General features: G+C 39.0%; 1 protein-coding gene across 2 annotated transcripts in view; it reads right to left on the minus strand.

The window, feature by feature from the left end:
- PEAK1 (pseudopodium enriched atypical kinase 1) overlaps positions 1–21,540 on the minus strand; it is a 268,078-nt gene that overhangs the window by 196,586 nt on the left and 49,952 nt on the right. For both annotated transcript variants that reach the window (XM_056128746.1, XM_056128745.1), the window contains exon 2: positions 20,082–20,145. The gene's annotated coding sequence lies outside the window, so the exon portion shown is untranslated. The remainder of the gene's footprint in view (positions 1–20,081; positions 20,146–21,540) is intronic.

A 21,540-nucleotide genomic window follows, 5' to 3' on the forward strand; every position in this document is an offset into this window, starting at 1 on the left:
GTAAGCACATTATGAAGGAGGAATAGAAAGGGAGGAGCAACATATCATCCCTTCCACACCAAACAGAAAGGGATGCAAAAAGAGGAGGAGAATGAAGGTGTGATGAAGGAAAGAAGTAGGAAGAGAGAGCACCCTCCAAACCAAAATTTCACCTGATTTCAAGGATATTAAAATCAACATTCAAGAGGTTGGAGAGCTAGTACAGGGGTAAGGTGTTATGCCTGGTATGCAGCCAACTAAGATCCAATCCCTGGCTAACCAAAGGGTCTCCTGAATCCATCTAGGAGTGGTCACTGAGCCAGGAGTAAGAAGCCCTTAGCATAGGTGTGGCCCAAAAGCAAAATAAGCAAATAAATAAAATAACCATTTAACTCTCTTACATTTTCTTTATGGCCACTACTATCTAGTCCCCATAAAAACCTAGCTGACTTTCTGCTCTGAGGAATTCCTACTGTTTGTTTGTTTGTTTGTTTTTGAGATTTGAAGAAACACCCAGCTGTATTCAGAGGCCCATATTCAGTGCTGGGGATGGAACCAAGTTCACCCAAGCTCCTTAACCCCTATACTATTTCTGGCTCTAAGATGTTTTTTAGACAGTACTTCTCTTAGTAGATGTATAATGTCAGTTACAACAATTGATTTGCTGTTAGATCTTTAATTGAATTCTTTTAAAGATGTTGTACTGCAGTTTTATAGTGTACTCAAAACATAATTATATTAGATTATGCCACAATTCATGTGCTAGAAATTTTGTACACAATGTTTATGTAATAATGTACCAGTCACTATGCTATGGATTAATCCGTGTGGTATACTACAAAATAATTTTCTGTCATGTTATTTGAGAGTGAATATTCCATTATCAAGAGTAGAGTCATTGGTTTATCTGCTACTTACTCCAATCTACACTTTCGGGGGTGCTTTGGTTTGATGTTTGATTTTGGTTTTGGGGCCAAGCTGGTAGTGCCTAGGGAATCAACATGAACTCACAACATGAACTCAACAAGTTCCTGCACTCAAAGCATGCGATCAGTCCGTTAAGCCATCTCCCTGTACCTAAGATCCACTTCTATTGCAACACACACACACACACACACACACCTGCCTAGAGTTTTTAAATTAACAATTCATTTCCTCCTCCATGAACACTTTTTCTCCCATTCATTTATCACCTGGTATTTTCTATAGGAATTTAGAAAAGTAGAGACTGACTGTTTTATCTCTGCCATTTTGCTCAACACTATTATCTATTCATATTATTTTTGCTATACATCATGCTGCCTCTCACTGCTTCTAAACTAACCCATACTTCTAGGTAATATATTCTGACTTCCACTTTCCCAATTCAAAGGAACAGAGCAACATGTTATCCCTTCCACACCAATCATCAAACTTCAAGATACAAGTGTGATGCTGCAATACCTTTTCTTAGAAAATCTGTTACCAGGTCAGATATGATGTTGGATAGTAGCATCCTGAATGGTCACAGTAAAAGCTTGAACCTTAATTTTTTACGAAGTAGTATGGAAAGCGTAAGGAACTGAAAGAGGACTGCTGTGAAAAGTTGCATAACCAGCTTCTCACAGAAGCAAAGAGATTTCCCCTAAAAGGAGATAATCGCAAAGTCCCACACCCACTTGCCCTGTATCCAAACAGCTTTAGGGACAAAGTGTCTGCTTTAGTCAAGTTTGTATTGTAAGTACCATGCTGGGTACAAAGAACCAAATTCACAGCTTGTTAAACTGAATTCCACATGGCTGGTAGGACGACCTATTTGGCAATGAAGGCTCTCCCACATAATCTCTCACTAAAAATACCCCTTTATGGGAACCTTTAGTGAGAGTAAAGGCAATGTTTCCACTCATGAGTCCCTCCTGAGAGAAAACCTAATAGTAAACTAGTCTGGTATATTATTGTATTCAAATAATTTGGCATTTACTTTCCATGTCCATAAAAGCAACTGCTAAGGTCGATTTAGTTGCCCAGTTGCTTACCCAGAAAACCATCTGTGAATCCTCATGCACAATTCAAGAGTATAACTTGTCTAGCATTCTAAAAAGCAACTTGGCAATACTTAGGGAATTTCATAACAGACACCAAAACCCCAATAATCCCACTCTTGAGTATATAACTCGATTTTAAAAAATGAGATTATTGTTGCAGCACTCTTTAGAGTACATATAGTTATAGTACACAGAATTAAATACTCTGAAGCACCATTGCTAGGGGAATGTATAAGTAAGACGAACACTGCATGATAGAGTGTTCAACAGCAGTCAGAAGTAATGAACCAAAAAATATACAGAAATAAGAATGAATTGTTTAAATACAAGGATAAATATTTTTCAAGAAAATGGCACAGATAGCTGATATTACACATCAAAAACACAATAAATTTTCAAAGACAAACAAGTATCTAAAGGTATATTAACTAGATTAGAATGGGAAAACAAAATGATTAGAAATGAGAAAATGAACGGGACAATGTCAACAAAATAACCAATCTAGAGATGGGTCATAGCCCTTGGGATGCCAGTAGTGAGAAACATGACTACATTATCTTTGTATTCCAAAGGTCTTGAGAAATACGTAGGGTAGTAAAGAAAATCTAAATGAACTCACTTGAGTTAAGCCTATATAGTCTAGATAATCTACTTAATAGAAACAAAATAAATTAATTTAAAAAAACACTGTTTTAAGAATGCTAAGAACAAATAGTACCATTATGTTAAGAGGATCCAAATATATTCATTTGTTTGAGAAGAAATTTTCAGTGAACACTGATTTTCAAATATCAAGGAAAAACAATCATTGAAGATCAATAATTTAAACTACATAATTAAAGGTAGAATTTGATGACTTGTCTGAAATTCTCTGAAATTCGAATCTATCACAGTCTAAAAATAATCTGGCATACATCCATCACCTGTCAAATAAAGCTCCTGAACATAAAATCCTAAAAGGAGATACACTATAGTTTGTTTTGGAGGACCTACAGAAAATTCAACTTTTCATTTATAACCTTGTTTTACAGATTACATTACAAAACATTTAACATGGGCTCATTCCTGTGAATGAAATAACATCTAAACCCATAGCATAATTTAAAAATTTTGAAAGAGTGCTACAAAATTCTAGGGAAAAACTCCTTTATTAGTATATTACAGCACAGATATGAACAATGTTTTAACAAAGAGGGAGATAGGAGACAAAATCTGGAACAAATTTCATCACTAAAGAGAACACAAGGGAGTGACCCTTTTTGCATTTTATGCAATATAGCTGAGCAGAAAAAGCAGGCTGTTAAAAATCACTTCCCAAAAAAAAAAATCACTTCCCTTGGCATATTCGTCTATTCTCATTAAATTTCAACAGAATCTGCCCATGTTGTTTTACAATATAATAGACTTTTCAAGATATTGATAGAAATGTAATATAGATTGATAGTGTCATTATGTCATTTTCTGGAACATATAATAACAATCTTGGGAGAAAGGGAGATTATTATTTTTCAAATGTGTATGTAACACAATAGAAATTCCAGGCACTTTTAATTTTTGAAAACTTTGCTACTGAACTCCAACTATACACTGAAGGATATAAGATGAGCTATAATAATCAAATCAACAGTGACACGCTAGCATGTACAGTTAACACTACAGACTTTGTCAGTAGTCTTCACTGAAGACAGCAATTCCTTGTGGTACAGATTTAATTTAGCCCACAGAAAATGCTACCAATATCTGATGCTTCTGATGTTACTCTCTATATCAGCATAAATAATAAGGTTCAAGATGATGAAACAATAAAACAGTGGGTAGGGTGTTTGCCTTGGACACAGCCAACTGGGGTTCAAACTCTGGCATCCCATGTTCCCTGAGAACCTCCAGGAGTAATTGCTGAGTGCAGAGCCAGGAGTTAAGTCCTGAGAGTCGCTAGGTATAACCCAAATCCTCCCCACCCTGCCCCCACCCCCAAATAAGGTTCAATTACCATTCCTCTACCCCAAAGAAAATCACATCACTTTCCTCAAAATGAGGAAGAAAGGTAGTTCTTTATACCCTACCTGATTCAGCCTAAAATGGGACTCTCTTGCCAAAGCTGATGCTTATAGTAAAGAAAAGCTAAAAACTAGAAAGGGTCCCCAGAAAGAAATTTATGAACAATAGGTTATCTAACCAGTTTCAAACTTTAAATGATCAAGTCTTGCTCTGTTGAGAACATTTTAACAAGGTTGGGGGATGAAGTGGATGTTACAATGGGCAGAACATTTGCCTCGCATGCAGCCAACCTGGATTCAATCCCCAGCACTCCATATGGTCCCTCAACCCCATTAGGAGTAACCCTGAGCACTGAATCAGGAGTAAGCCCTCAGCCCTGCCAGGTATGGCCCAAAAGCAGAACAAAACTAAAAAAAAAAATACCAAGGTAGTGACAAAATTATATAGTATCATTCGTGTGTGTGTGTGTGTGTGTGTGTGTATTCTCAAAAATACCTTCATCACCTCCTCAAAAAATAATTAAGACAAAAATAGTTATTTAGAATCAATTTAGTAAAATTGTAAAAAATATACTCTTTAAAAAGTTTAAAGATAAAATATTTGAAAGCTGAAAATTTTTACCTTAAGGTCAAACTAAGGCATGGCTGATTAAAAAAATATGTATAAAATCACAACATGCATAAATTTTTTTCTGTCAATTTGAAACTAATTTCAGTTTGAGATACACATCAAAGTACATAACTATGCCTATTTATGAAATAAATTCTTTAACATTTTGGGGTTTTTGTTTTTTTGGTTTTCTTTTTTTGCTTTTTGGGTCACACCCGGCAATGCACAGGGGTTACTCCCAGCACTGCACTGAGGAACCACTCCTGGCGCTGCTCAGGGGACCATATGGGATGCTGGGAATCGAACTTGGATTGGCCACATGCAAGGCAAACACCCTACCCGCTGTGCTATCGCTCCAGCCCCTTCTTTAACATTTAGTTGCTGTCAAATAAAATACTTTATAGCACAGCGGTAGGGCGTTTGCCTTGCACGCAGCCAACATGGCCGACCTTAGTTCGATTCCTCCGCCCCTCTCAGAGAGCCCGGCAAGCTACCGAGAGTATCTCACCTGCACAGCAGAGCCTGGCAAGCTACCCATGATGTATTCTATATGCCAAACACAGTAACAACAAAGTCTCCAAAGTCTCAAGTTACTGGGCCTGCTTGAGTGAATCGATGAACAACGGGAGGACAGTGACAGTGACAGTGGATAAAAAAAGTCCTCTAAATCACAAAACCAATGCTTAGTTTTAAAATAAGCATAATGCTCAAATATACAATGAAACAGTAAATGTGTAATATACATTGTATTATAGTAAATTTTATAAACTTGCAATATAATACAAGACACATAAGTGTTTAGTAAACCACAAAAAATACATTAAATTAAAAATCCATTCAATCTTAGAGTTTCTTTTCTTTCTTTCTTTTCTTTCTCCTCCTCCCCCCGCCCCCCCGCAGGAGCCAGGGTGAGTCAGGACACACCCAGATGTGCTCAGGGTTTATACAGGCTCTGCAGGGATCTCCTCATCAACCCCAACAACTTCTATCCATTGTGCTGCAAAAATATATCCTGAACTCATCTGTTGTTTTCTACCCCCACTGCCTCCAGTGCAGGTCAGCTTCTTAAGGGCTCTTTCTGATCCTCTCTTGCCTCCCCTCTGCTCAATACAAAGCAGTGGGGTGATCTTTTAAAAATATAAATTGGCACTGGTGTAGGGATGAGTTTTGGAATACTATGACTGAAATCCAATCATGAACAGCTTTGTAAAGATCTATCTCACAGTGATTCAATAAAAAAATTTAAATAAATAAATATAAATATAAATTGGAGCTGGAAAGAGCACAGCAAGTCAAGTGCTCGCTTTGCAAGCAGCTTTGCAAGCAGCTGACTCAGGTTCAGTCCCTAACAACCTTATGGTCACCCAAGTATCACCAGGAGTGATTCCCTGAGCATAGAGCCAGGAGTAAATCCTGAGCACAGCTCAGTGTGGCCCCCAAATCGCCCTTCCTCAAAACAAACAAACCTTCCACTTAGTGAGAGATTTAGTAAAAAGATACGCCACACATATGGGGGAAGATATTTGCAAAAACCTATGTGACAAAGGACTGTTATACAAAACACACAGAGAATTCTTCAAAGCATTGCTAAAGTGCTGGGGAGATAGCTCAAAAAAGCTAATGAAAAAGCATATTATGCAGGGGGTCTGTGTTTGATCCCTACACCACATGGTTCCTAGAGCACCACCAGGAGCAACCTTGAGCAACTTGCAGAGAACAGTCCCTGAGCAGCACTGGATGTGCCCCACCCACCAAAAAAAATTTTTTAAGTAGACAAAAGATTGAAAGAGACACCTAACCAAAAATAGATATGCAAAAAGAAGAACTGCAAAATGGTCTGGCCACTTTGGAAAAGAGTTTGGCAGGTTTTTACAAAGTTAAACTTATTATTACTGCATGTGTTATCATGCAGTAACTGTACTTTGCTTTGTAAACCAATAACCACCAAAAAGAAAGAAACAAATGAAGCCCTGAATATAAATGTTTAGAGCAATTTGAAACGTAATTGCCAAAATTTGGCAATCAAGATGTTCTTCAGTAAGTGAATGAGAAAACAAATTCTAATAAATCCATACAACAGATCATTCAGCAATGAAAATAAATGAACTATTATACCATAGATTAAAAAAATATGAAGTAACCTCAGGAGCGTATTAGAGTCATCAGTTAAAAGTTAAAAGCCATTAAGTTAAAAAAAAGCCTTGCTGAAAATACCGCATACTATGATTCCAGCTATATGACAGTCTAAAAAGGCAAAATGATAGAAAAAAAATGAGAGGCAGTGCCAGGAGTTTGGAGGCAAGTGGGGAGGATGAACAGGTGGAACACAAGGGAGTTTATTGGTCAGTATTAGCCATATAATATATAAAACTATACTATATGGCATATAAATATATGTAATATATAGTGGTAGATTCATGACATATGTGTTTGGCAAAATCCATGAAACTACAACACATTGAGCCCTTATGCAAATTATGGACAATAATGAATCAAAAATGGCTTATTTGTTACAAATGCACCACCATTCTGTTCAATCTCAAATGAGCACACTGAAATTCAATTCTGGTACTTGCAGAATTCTGGCAGAATTCACATATCAAAAGTCACTGTGCCAGCCTGCACTTCCGTTATATGTCAGCCACAATTGGGGATCCCCAGGCCTTCTAGCTTTTTAAACAAGTGGCAGCAAATTCACTGAATCTTAAGATACTCTGGGTATGGTAGGTTGCTAGCACAACTCACAGAGCTAAGAATACGCTTATAATTATTGCACTTATAAAGAATATATACAAGGTAAGCTCTGAGATGGTCCCTTCCGTACACTCTTTCCCTGTAAGCCAAGGGGTGTTATTCTCTCAGCACATCATGTGTTCACCGATCAAGAAGCTCCATTGAATTCTGGTGTCAATTCTAGCAGGCCAGACTGATTGAACCACAGACCACACGATGGAACTCCAAACACTCCCTACCTCTCTCTAGGTGAGACTGCCCCAAAGTCCCAACCCTCTAATTCTGTGGTTGATGTTTCTGGTGACCAGCTCTCACCCTAAAGGGACAAATTCTTTCCTAAGTCTGCCCCTTCTCACAAAGTTAAATGTGGTACCAGGGATTGAATTCAGGATCTCACACATGCCAGGCATATACTGAGTCCCATTCCCAGCTTTGCAGAGTTCACTGAAGAGTCCAGATTCAAAGACTATGCCATAAACTGAAGCTTTGGCTTAAAAAGAAAAAAAAAGTCGCATCTTAGAGAACTGCCACTTTCCTCACCAACACCTGTAAATAAGTTATTAAATCACCATTTTGGCATAATAAAAATGATTTCATAGAACCAAAAATGGTTCAATTTCAATGTCATCTCTTCTGGAAATAAACTCGGCTGCCATGCCTCAGAATTTAAATTGCAGCAGCAGGTCATTATTCTGTCCCATTCTGTTGACACATTTTAACTCATTTTATAAACCTAGAATTTGATTCTGTTTTATAATCCTAGAAAAAAATGTTTATGTGAAGGCAATTCATTTTACTAGGTTGACAGTGCCAGTCCCTTGGGGGAAAGGCCAACTCAAGCAGGACCAAAGCAGCTGTTAGGAGCCAATTTTTCTACCTGTTAATTGCTAAGTTGCACCAGCTCAGATAACCACCTGGAAAATGTAGATAGATAAAAACAGTCACATCTCAAGGGTTTGAAAATTAGAAGGCATTTCCTCCCAATCCAACTTCCCCTGAAAGAATTAAACTAGAGAACAGAAAAGATAGAATAAAAGGTCAAAAGCAATTAAACATTAAAGTAAAGACAACTGTCACTTCCTAGCTCCCCCCCCCCAAAAAAAGATAACATTTTTTAAAATTCATAGACAATAGAGGAAAATATACAGTCATTTGGTCATTAAAAAAATATTTACTAGGGTCAGTATAGTGCCACCAGCAGGTCAACCTGTACATGTGGGACAAATGCATCAGCAGCCTGATGGTGCCTCAGGCTTCCTGATACCCTCAAACTGCCTCTGTGCCTTTGGCCAGACCCCAACAACTTGGGACCAAGTTTACCAAGAAATTAAATAGCCAAAAGTTAGGTATGCGGGAGTTACACCCACAAACCACCTCTAGCCCAGCTACATAAGCTTATTTACTGACCTTATTTCAGAGACCCATAAATAAATCTCGAAATAGATCAAAAGCTGCAGTTAATCTCAGATCCACACATGGCTGAACAGACCAGGGTAAATCAGAAGGGGGAGAGTCAGCCTGGTGCCTGCCCGGGCAGAGCCCAAGGCAGCCACTTGCTTCTACAATCCAAATCGCTGTCATACCCTGTATCAGACCTCACCAAGATATAATGTGCTGAAAATTAGGGTAAGCGGGTTTTGTGACTGAAATATCCAGGCTTGGGGGGGGGGGGGTCAGGATGGGCTACCTCCCCCACCTCCCTGTACTTCCCAAAGCCTTGGCAATCATATCCTCACCCCAAAGCTGCCACCTAGTTAAAAAGCTACTCCAAGTCTTACTGTCCTGATAAAATACTGAATGCCCTGAACAAACACCATGACCTTTTAGTACCTATATTGCAAACCATAATGCACAAAAGGAAAAGGAGAGTAAGAACAAGAAGGAGAGTGCCTCCCATAGAGGAAGGCTGCAGGTGGGGAGTGGGGTGTTGGAGGATGGTGGTAGGGAAACAGGGGACATTGGTCGTGGGAAATGTACATGATAGGTGCTGGATCATTGTATGACTGAAACCCAATTATGAACAGCTTCGTAATGGTCACAGATATTCAATTAAAATTTTTTAAAAAATATTTACTGGAAGGCCTAATGAAGGCAATACTGTTCTAGATACTTGGAAAGCAACAACAAACAAAACAGAATGTCTCTGTGACCATCAAGGGCATAAACAACTAACAATAAGTCATTAGGTGCTAAGGAGAAAGGAAAACAAAAGTTATGGAAAAAACACATGCTTCAGGTGTGATCACTTATAATGATCTGTCAAGGAAAAGCCCTCTGACGGGGCATTTAAAGCCAGTTTAAACGTCAAGTCAGAGCCAAGTAACAGTCTGAAGTATGGTCATTCCAGACGGAAGATGAAGCAGAAGACCCTGGGGCTGGAATGAACTTTATATATTCATAGAGCAAGAAAAGCAGTCTATGCTGGCTGAAGTTTAATGAACAGAGTTAAGAATAGCAGCAGATAAGGTCTCCTCAAAGTGCCACAGTCATTTCAAAGTCATCAGTTAGGATGATTAAAAATAAAGTTGTGACTAATGAGCTACTTATGAGAATTCATATTTGGACAAGTAATGACCACTCGGAAACTTTCGGCAAAGAAAAGAAACATACTGAGTTATGAAATGTTCCACGTTGGGACCAGAGAGATGGTACAGCTGGTAAGGCGCCTGCTGTGCATGTGGCTAACTGAGTTCCATCCCTGGAACCACATATTGTCTCTGAGAACTGCCTGGAGTATCCTTGAGTGCAGGGTCAGAAGGGGAAGGGGGGTGGGGTGTTGGGGGATGGTGGTAGGACAGGGAGAGGGAGGAGAAGGAGGAGGAAGAGGAGGAAGAGGAAGAGGAGGAGGAGGAAGAGGAAGAAGAGAAGGGGGTGAGGAGGAGGAGGAGGAAGAGAGGAAGAGAGGAAGGAGGGAGGAGGAGGGAAGAGCGAGGAGGAAGAGGAGGAGGAGGAGGGAGGAGGAGGAGGGAGGAGGGAGGAGGAAAATGAGGAGGAGGAGGAAGGAGGAGGAGGAGGAGGAGGAGGAGGAAGAGGAGGAGGAGGAGGAAGGAGGAGGAGGAGGAGGAGGAGGAAGAAGAGGAGGAGGAGGAGGAGGAGGAGGAGGAGGAGGAGGAGGAGGAGGAAAAGGTTCCAAGGGTAGAGATTTTGAAACATAAAACATAGTGCTTTAATAGCATTTGAAGTCAGATCAGAGACTGTGAGAATGCAGCTCTTCATGAAAAGAGTAAATGCCTTGCATGAGGCCTGGGTTCGACTCCAGACACACACATGAAAATAAAATGTTTAGATCTAGATCTGTTGTGCCTGAACACAAGGATATGCAAAACTGATAAAAGGAAATTTCTAAAACACAGAACTCATAGTTAAGATAAAAAAATAATGTTCTGAGGGACAGAGATATAGTAAAGGGAAAAAGTTACTTCCCTTGGATAAAGTCAGGCCCAGTTCAATCCCTTACAACACGCATGGTCCCATGAGCACAGAGCTGAGCGTAGTCCCCAACAACACTGAGTACTGTCACCTCCCTCCCCAACAAAAATTAAAGTTTCTGGATATGTTTGTCCTAACCCTGCCTGATGGACCTATTCTTTTTAGATGGTATATATAGATATTTCCTTTTAAAATTAAAATACAATGACTATCATAAAAGCAATCTTCCTAGAATTGGAAATTTGAGACATTTTGCCATTTAATTTTCTTCCTAGAATAAAAAATGAATGATTTTTTAAATTTGAATTTTTAAACAGAAAAAAAATTCAGAAAGTACTCAGGACACATGTTTTCCTATAGCAGCAAGCACATAAATGCAATTATATCTAAGAGCATCTATAATATTAAATGCTATATTTTTAAAATAAAATATACATTTGAACTAACGCATCCTCTTTGAAAAGGCATGTTCCAACACTAAAGATTCCCCAATGTATTACATATAATACTAACAACTTTTTGTAAAGGTACTATCAAGATGACATTCCCAAACTATCCTTACTGCTATTGAATAGATACATTTTTTGACAAAACATTTTGATAAAGCTCTATTTGCGAGAAGCAGGGAGATGATGACAATAGGAAAACAAAAGAGATCTAATGCTTATGTTGGATGATGTAAGTTGTAATGTGACTTCACTTAAGCCACATGTTATTAAAAATAACAACAATGACATTAGAGACTAAAACCCAACCTTTAACACTAGTTAGCAGTATGTAACCTAAGCCAATGTTCTTAAAGCCTTTTTTTTCCATACCTGAGGACCAGGCCCTGTGCTGCATTATGTATCCATAGATTGGCAATTATAAACAAGGAAGTAGACTAGTGGTTTTCAAACTAGATGAGTGGTTGAAGAACACTGACCTTATTTATTGACCTCATCTGAGACTAGGTGGCCAGTATCACCTACGCTCAGAAAATTCACAGGAAAAGTGAATAAATATAATAGGTGGAGATTAATGAAATCTAATCTTATTATTTGATAATCACAGTATCAGTAAGAGAAGTAGACAAGCATGCTTTTTTATTTAAAATTTTTTTATAAATTTGTTTTTTAATTTTTTTAATTGAATCACCATGAGATAGTTACAAAGTTTTCATGACAGAATTTCAGTTGTACAATGATCAAACACCCATCACGCCACCAGTGTGCATTTTCCACCACCAACATCCCCAACATCTCTCCTGCCACCCCTGCCTCTGTGGCAGGAACCTTCCTTCTTACTCTCTTTATACTTTTGAAAGCATGCTTTTTTAAAAGAGAAAAAGCATCTAAAATTATAGGTTGTAAGAGCTGAATACATTGTAAATAATATTATTTGAATTAAGTACACAGTCCACAGTTCTGTTTTACCTATAATGAAACAAAAGTTCAAAAAGTTTCAATGTCCATTCTAAAGTTTTAAAGCATGAAGAAAGGAGTCTAAAATTATGCTTACCTCCTAAAGGTGGAATACATTTTTTTTTTGCTTTTTTTGGGGGTCACACTTGGCGAGGCACAGGGGTTACTCCTGGCTCTACACTCAGGAATTATCCCTGGAGGTGCTCAGGGGACCATATGGGATGCTGGGAAGCGAACCCTGGTCAGCCGCGTGCAAGGCAAATGCCCTACCTACTGTGCTATCTCTCCAGCCCCGTGGAATGCATTTTAGAGAGCCCTTTCACCCAGAAGATGCAGTTAACTTTTTTTGCAAAAGACATTGAATGTCAGGAAGTTAAAAAGGAATGTTTGTTTGAGGGCATGGCCTCAATGCATACTGCAGACTGAGGCCAGAAAAAATAGGCTTTGCATCTGACAAGAGATGCTTCTGCTTTGCAACCCCAAGAGGAAGAAGTTCTTTCTTGCCCAGCAACATCCCAGCCAATGACAGAATAGCAGAGCAGCAAATGAGAAGCCATTACATCTGAAAGGCAAGTTTTCCCTGCTAATGACTCTCCTTTCACAGTGCCTCTAAAATCTACATAAAGGCATTTCTTCGTTTGCTCTGAGGAAGTATGCACATGTCTCTATGAGACCCCACTTCTCAAACTGTTTTTTGTTGTTTCTGAATAAAGCCATTCTGCTAGTGAAATAAGCGGCTGCTTATTATCTGAGGTCTTCTCCACCATAAGAGAGATAATCTGACTCATAGGAAAACACAAGGTACTGCAGTCAGCCAGTTAGAAACCAAATCACGAATAAAACCTCAAATACTAAATGCTGCTTCTCTTGAAAGAGCCTTTCTTACTTATAACTGGATTAACACAACAGTACAACTTTATAAAAAATCATTCTTTTCTTCAATTAATACTCATTTTTAATACTATGAAGACAAATGTTTCCATTGCTGCCATTCAAAAGCATTTACTAGATCTAGTCTTTAACCCCAAAAAAGCTCAAATCAAAGACAAGCTCATTTTTTATTCATTTTTTTAGCAGTGCTATAATCAAATGCAGGGACTCATATAAGCAAGACAAGTGCTCTACTACTGAGCTACATCCCTGACCTTAAAAGAAAAGTATTTTTTTTTCTTTTAATTCATTATTTAAAAAAACAAAAACTGGGCAGAAGTGATTGTACAGTACGTAAGGCACTAGCCTTTCATGCAGCAGACCTAAAGTTCGATCCCTAGCACTTTGTACAGTCATCCAAGCCTGTCAATAATTAAGTCCTGAGCACGCTGGGTGTGGCCCCCAAACTAAAACAAAACCTCCTCCTACCCACCCCACCACATCCCCAATCTTTAAGATCAAATAATGGTCAAGATATCTTTTTTGCTATGTGCAAAAGATAACTTCTGTAAGACCAAGGAAAAGAGTTGGCTCTCAGAATGAAAAGCAGAGGTGATTTGAGAATTAAAACTCCCTGTTTAATCCCCAGACTCCAGCATGGGAGAGGAACTGGAAAGTGAGGCCAATCCCAATGGACAATTATTTTATCTATCATGCTTTTGGAATGAAGACTCCATTAAAAAAATGAAAATTTGGGGGCTGGACAATAATAGTACAATGGGTAGGGAACTTGTCTTTCACGCAGCCAACCAGATGCCTCAGATGATCCCCTGAGCCCTGCCAGGAGTGATCCCTGAGTACATAACCAGGAGTAAGCCCTGAGCACTTCTGGGTGTAGCACCCTTAAAACAAACAAAACAACAACAACAAAAGCCCTAAAATTTCAGAGCATTTACAGGTTGGTAATAATATTTGGAGATTTGGGTACAGTGATATACATCATACCTTCCCCCACGTGTCTCTTCCAACTGAATAATATTCTTTGCAATAAATTGAGTGATTGAGTGAGTAAATTGATTTTATTAGTTCTATGAGTTGCACTAGTAAACTGAACCAAAGGAAGTGGCTATGAAAATCTGATTTACAGTCAGTCAGTCAGAAGCTCAGGTAACAGTTAGGGATTTTGACAGGCATCTGAAGGGGACTCTGGGGAAATGAGGTAGGTCAGTTCATAGGAGAGAGTCATTAATTCAGGTTATCTCCAGGTCATGTCAAAGTGAGTTTTCCACAGATGACTGGTTAAAGAAACTATGGTACATCCACAGAATGGAATACTATGCAGCCGTTAGGAAGAATGAAGTCTTGAAATTCACTTATAAATGGACAGACATGGAGAGTAGCATGCTGAGTCAGATGGAGATGGATAGACACAGAATGATTGCACTTATTTGTGGGATATAAAAAAAAAGTATGAAACTAATTTTTTTTTAGTATATATACTGCCAAAGTGGGCACAATTCCTCTGCCCCTCTCGGAGAGCCCAGCAAGCTACCAAGAGTATTTCGCCCACACAGCAAAGCCTGGCAAGCTACCCATGATGTATCAGATATGCCAAACACAGTAACAAGAAGTCTCACAATGGAGACGTTACTGGGCCTGCCCGAGCAAACTGATGAACAATGGGAGGACAGTGACAGTGACAGAAACTATTACCTAAGGACAGTAGATACAAGGGCCAAGAGGTTTGCTCCATGGTTGGAAGCCTGCCTCAAACGGGGTTGGAGGCAGCTGGGATAAAGAAGGGACCATTATGAAAATGATGGTCGGAAGTGATCATTCTGTATGTATCTCCCATCTAGAAAGAAAGGGGAGGGGAGGGGAGGAGAGGGAAGGAGTTGGGTGAACTGAGAGGTTACCCCTGGCTCTGCACTCAGGAATTACTGAAGGGAACCATATGAGATGCTGGAGATTGAACGTAGGTTCGTCACATGCAAGGCAAATCTCGTATCTGCTGTACTATTCCTCCACCCCCTGCATCCTTTGGTTTAAGTGGTGGTCAAGGAACATCTGTGGAAGAGTTGGGAACTTCGTTGATAGCTGAACACTTTATCACAATAAGAAAAGTTATTTATGCTTAAAAAAGTATGCTTAAATTAACATATACTAATGTAAACTTTCTATTGTCACAAAATATATATGTAACATACAAGTATACATACAACTATTAAGTATATATTCTATATAAGTGTATATACAACAAATACTAAATAGTAACATTGCAAATTAGCAATTTCATACCATGTATGTACCTAGAATCAGTACATAGTAGTGATTTGAAATCTGAACATTTTAATATATAAAGAACTCTAAAGTAATTTTTTGACAGAAAAGAAAATAGTCCCTATGAGGCCAAGGATTAGCTCAAATAGTTAGAGCACATGTCATGCATGTTCAAGGCCCAGGGTTCAATCCCTTGCACCCCCCATGGTTCCAACGCACTATAGGATATAGTTCCGGTGAGCCCTGAATACATACATACTAAAGTCAAGATCAGTTTATTAGAAAGTCAAAGCAATTTAAAGACTGATATGCAACCAGGTGTTGATAATAGCTTGCTAAAATATTCAAAAAAGCATCCAGTAAAGGATCAATACATGGCTAAAGGCATATATTTATTATAGATACATGAGCTACTGGATAGTATAATTCTTCTCATTAGTGTACAGAGATGAATCACCCTCACATTAAATAAAGACTCCATGAGCAAAACACTATAGCAAGCATCTGTTGGCTAATGACAAAGAAAACCATGGGTCCTTTGAGGCCAATTTCCATCCAACTGTAAGCATAGAAGCAATAAACACATGCACTGCTATTCAATATCAACCCAAATCACCATAAAAAGAAGGTCCTGGACTTTCATTTTGCTGCAAAGGCACTCCAAGTATTAATTACAAAAAGCTAAACAATTTACTTGGAAAAAATCAACTCTAAATAAACAGATGTCAAAATATGTAAAATATATATATATGTATATACATCCATCTGTATATACATCCATCTTATTGTATTCCATTTTTCTTTGTATCAACATCCATAGTAAGGAGAGTGGTCTTAGGAAGGCGCAAAACAAAGCTGCCAATAAGTCTAAGTTTGTCATCTGCATCCATTCACTTTTTTCCATCCTATTTCATTATCCCCCACATTCATCCCCACCCAACGCTATTCCTAACATTCTCAAATTTTTCGAAATCTTTACTGTGACACTCTGGGGCCTTCCTTGACCTCCTTGCTCCTGTGTTGAAATCAATTATTTTATGTTTTTTCACTATGCCACATACTCTGATAAATTAAGATTACCTACAAACGTCCACAATTATTTTCTGTTTTTGCTTTTCCTCCCATCCTAGATGAATACTTTCTTCTAAGCTCAGCACTACAGCCTCTCCTACCTTCTTATAAGTTGTGGGTTTTTGTTTGTTGGTTGGTTTTCGTTTGTTTTGGGGTCATACCTGGAGGCACTCGGGGCTTACTCCTGATTCAGGAATCACTCCTGGCAGGCTTGGGGAACCTGACAAATGTTTAGCTTAATATGTGAATGAATGTTTGAATATGCAAATTACCTTAGAGTGTAATCCCTCTGCGTCCTCAGTCTGTCTTCTCTGTCCCCCTGGATCATTCACTGTCTACTACGTTGTTTTGTTATATATCAGATGAGAGAACTGGTATTTGCCCTTTTCCCTCTAACTTCCTTCACTTAACATGATGCCCTCCAGTTTTATAACGAGTGTTCGGTTTTTAAGCAGAAAAAAAAAACCAGAAAATTTAAAAGACCTAACAAGTTTGAAAATAAAACATTTTAATATACAATCTCCCCAGCAGATAAAACTGAAGGGAAAAAGAATGTTTGAAAACAAAGATCAAACACAGGGTGCTGAAAGAAAATTTGGTCTCCAGGAAGGGATGAAGCTGGGGTGATACTGTAAAATCCTTTGTTAATATTGTTTCTCCTTCTTGGTCTCCTTCCCGGCAACTTTTTCTGTATCTGTCCACTAATGCACTGAGAGGTTTTATCATCAAATCCTGAGCAAATTCTTTAACCACTTTCTAAAAATGTAGCCTTAAAATCTCTCAAACCTCACCTTTCTTTTAGATCTGCACACAGATCTGCATGTCCCTACTTCTCAGAGAAACCTCAACTTAATGTTCCAAAACCCTACCATTTCCTAACCTTCAATTCTTTATAAACCTCAACATGCACTGGAAATAAATAGCACCACCATCCACTTAATGACCTAACTTGGAAAGCCTAAGTGATTCCTTTCCTGCTTGTTCCCTCTTTCTTCCTGGCCCTCTGAGTACCAACCATTACATCAATCAAGTCTTTAGCTCCTATCTGCAAAACCTCTCTGAAGTCTACCTCTCCTCAAGTTGTGTCCTATCTGGACCATACACTCTGAAGAATCTTTCAAAGTATTTTTTATACTGGGGCCAGGAAGATGGCAGAACAAAGCAGCAAAGCATACTTTATATGGATGAGGCCCCAAATTTGATCCCCAGCACCAAAAATAAAAACAAATCTAAAAAAACTCTGCCGTGAGGTTGGAGAGAGAGCAGTTGGTAAGGAAGGAGCTTGCTTTGCATATAGACCCAGGCTCCCCATGACTTGAATGTTACCTGAACTCAGAGCCAGGAACAAGCCCTGAACACAGCCAGGAGTGGCTCCCTCCAAAAATGAAAAATTTGCATACTTTGGCATACAATTGGCATACTTTGATCAAAATCATCTCTTAATGTATTAGCCACATCAACGTACTGGCTTAGGAACCTTCAAAGTAAGCTATCACATCAAAACCTGTTGACATAGCTTGCTTTGACATAGGCATTTTGTGACACGTTCCTAAAAATTCCACCACATACCATTTATTCTGTCACTGTCACTGACAGAATCGTTGAACTGATGAATCGTTGTTCATCGATTTGCTTGAGTGGGCCCAGTAACGTCTCCATTTTTGAGACTTGTTACTACTGTGTTTGGCATATTGAATACGTCATGGGTAGCTTGCCAGGCTTTGCCGTGCGGGTGAGATACTCTCAGTAGCTTGCTGGGCTCTCTGAGAGGGGCGGAAGAATCAAAGGCAGATTGGCCGGGCTGGCTGTGCGCAAGGCAAATGCCCTACTGCTGTGCTATTGCTCCATTTATTCTAGTGAGGTCAAAATATAGGACCTATCATGGTTATATTTTCATACCCCCTAATTTAATTTGACAACTGTAGAGCATGTACTTTGTGGCAAATTTTGCAGAAGCTATGTCAACACTTAGCATTTCCTGAGAAGATATTTTTTTTTGTTTTTGTTTTTTTTTTATTAGTGAAACACCATGAGGTACAGTTATAGACTTACAAATTTTTGTGCTTGGGTTTCAGTTATGCAATGATCAAGTACCCATCCCTCCACCAGCACCATCCTCCACACCACGGGTCCCAGCATCTCTCCCACCCCCCATACCCCCATCCCACCCTGCCTCGGTGGCAGTGCATTCCCCCTTGTTCTCTCTCTCTCTCTCTCTCGAAGATATGTTTTTAAAGAAGTATTTTTCTCTTCTGGGAGTATAAAAGGGAAATAAACACAGTACAAGGATATACAATAGAGGGTAGCATGTAGAGTAGACTATTCTTTGGAGGGGGCAGATAATAAGCAAAGCAGAATTGAGTGTATTCTACTAGAGCAGCACGTGTCCTTGACATAACCTAAATCACTGAATGCGACACACACCCTTCTCTGGAGTAAGAGACAGCTGTGAAGGACAATTTGTACCTCCAAATTCCCATCTTAGTGGTTCATACTTCCCCTCTACATTTTACAGCTAATTAAATGATATGCTTATATTGTTGTAATGTGTGCCCCCAATAAAATCAGATTGTTATCATACATAACTGCCTTGAGTTAAAAAGCAAAACCATGTAAATGAGACAGCACTGAACACAAAAACCCTTAAGTCCATGAGGAATAAGGCAAGAATACTTTGCCCCACGTGTGGTTCCAGTGGCTTCCTAAACACCACCTGGGGAAATTACCCCACCCCAAGAAAAAATACCCACCAAATCCTAAAAAGGAGGTAAGTATAGAAGGTAAGACAGTTGCCCAACTTTGGTTCAATCCACATCACTATATATGGATGGTCATCTGAGCACTCTAGCAAAAGTAGAGAGTATCGCAGAAATTGTCTGCCATAGAGGCAGGGCAAGGACTGGAAAAGGGGGGGGGGGGGGCATTGGATAATGGGGAAATTGTGGTGGAAAATTTGCACTGGTAAAGAAATGGGTGTTCAATCATTGTATAACTGAATCTCAAACATGAAAGTTTTGTAACTGTATCTCACAGTGATTCAATAAAAATAAAAATTAAAAAAACAAACCTTTGTAACAGCTTCATTTCTTTCAATCACATGTCTTAGATAATGAAGCAAGCAATCGCAATATATTTAACTGTGTAATAATAATATTTGCCTCCTATTAAAACTCTCAGGGAAAGAGATATTTGACAGTGCCCTAAATTTTTCAGACACAGGAGCTAGAAAGATACTATAAGGATTAAGGTGCTTGCCTCACTGCAGCCTACCCAGGTTTAATCTTTGATACAGAAGATCATCCCCCCCCCCCAAGTCCTGTCAGGAGTGATCCTGGAGCACAGATCTAGGTTATGCACTGAGCACAGTCAGGGCATGGCCCCCAAACAGTAACAAACAAACAAACAAAAAATTCATTAACGGGGGCTTGGAGAGATGACTCAAAGGACTGAATGCATCCTGTGCATGCCAGAGGTGCTCGTTCCATTCCTGGCACCAGAGGGCCACCAGAGGGTCCCCTGGACAATAAGAAAAGTGACCTATAAGCATGAAGCCCATAGTAACCCCTGAGCACCACCAGCTGTGGTCTAAAATCCCACCCTCCAAAAAATCCTCCAAGATTTCAGAAACAATACTTTCTCATAAAATGTTTTTTAAAAGGCAAATGGACTCAAAAAAGCAGCTTACCTTAGGTTTTCAGCCAAATCCTCAAGGAACTGTCTACAGCATAAATTCCAGTTTAGGCAGACACCTGGAAGAAAGGGAGGGAGGGAAAAAACAATCAATGACTAAATATGAGTAGAAAATATAATCTTTTCAATATAAGAACTCCACCTTTGATTCTTCACCCCTAAGTGCTTATATTCAAATTATTCTTTAAAGACATATAGAATTTCTCCCTAAGTACTGCCAGGGTGGTCTTGCTGGACCCCAGCAGAGAAGGACCTGAGCAGTAAAACATCCTCAGATCACAGCACTAAGCCACTGCCCAACTGGCTATTACTGGGAGTGGCTCCTGGGCCCCTTGAGCATGGCTTTGAAAGCCAAAAAGAAACAAAATAGAATTTCCAGAACATTAATTCTACTTGATATTCTATTGCCTTTAATTATTAATTTTCTTTTAATTCTTTACATAAAAAATACAAAAAGCATATATCCAAGTAGCATGGTGGAATTCAATCCAAAAAAAGCATTTTTTGCTCAAACACTCAAGATATTCGCCATTTGTGCTGTTCCAGTGATCCTCCTTCCAGGACCTTCTGTTTCATCTTAGGCATGTAGTCACGTTCCCTGCTTTAGATACAAAAGTGTGATGGACATGATGGGAATCATTGGCAGGCAGAACTTTCAAGAGCCATTAAGTCACAACTGGAAGATTTACTTACTTGCTACAGTGCTTAGAGAATAAAGTATAAGCAGATGGAGCTTTGATCAGACTTGTTCTCTGAATAGTTCCAAAGAGAATTTTGGTAACTTCTCGTCTAGAATACTGTCCTAAATAACAAAATATCTAAACAAAAACTTGCATCATTGCTCATTTATTACTACAAAAAAAAAAGGGAACAAATTTAATCTCCAATGATTAAACTAGAATAATAAGTAATCATGAAAACTACATATAAATAATGGTTAATGACTACCACAGAAAACTGTGTGAAGGACACAGATGGAAGCATTATGTACTCTATGATCCATTTTCTACATATGTAATTCTAGAATGGGCAAAATCAATCTGGAGATAGAAAGCAGATTAGTCACTGAAGGAACCAAACATTATGTCAAAGAACTGACTGCAAAGTAATTTACCAGAAACTTCTAGAAGTAATGGAAATTTTCTCTATCTAGAATACAGTGTCAGTGACAGGAATACATGTTAGCAAAAACCCATCAAACTGTTCTGCATTTAAATCACATTTTTGCTGAAACTTTTAAATAAAATAGGGGCCCTGGGGATAGTTCAGCTGCTTAGAGTGCCTGCCTTGCAGCCATGAGGCTCTGAGTTCAATCCCCTGCTGCACATGCACCAAATGAAGTCTAAACAGTTCTGTTTGTGCCTGGCAGCTATGCTGTGATCCCCAGCATCCTTACTGCAGTGAGGTATGTGCAAGCACTGGAACTAAAAGATGTGCCAGTGCCATGAAGAAAT

Source organism: Sorex fumeus, unplaced genomic scaffold, assembly GCF_029834395.1.
Source record: "Sorex fumeus unplaced genomic scaffold, SorFum_2.1 ptg000067l, whole genome shotgun sequence".
Lineage (NCBI taxonomy): Eukaryota > Metazoa > Chordata > Mammalia > Eulipotyphla > Soricidae > Sorex > Sorex fumeus.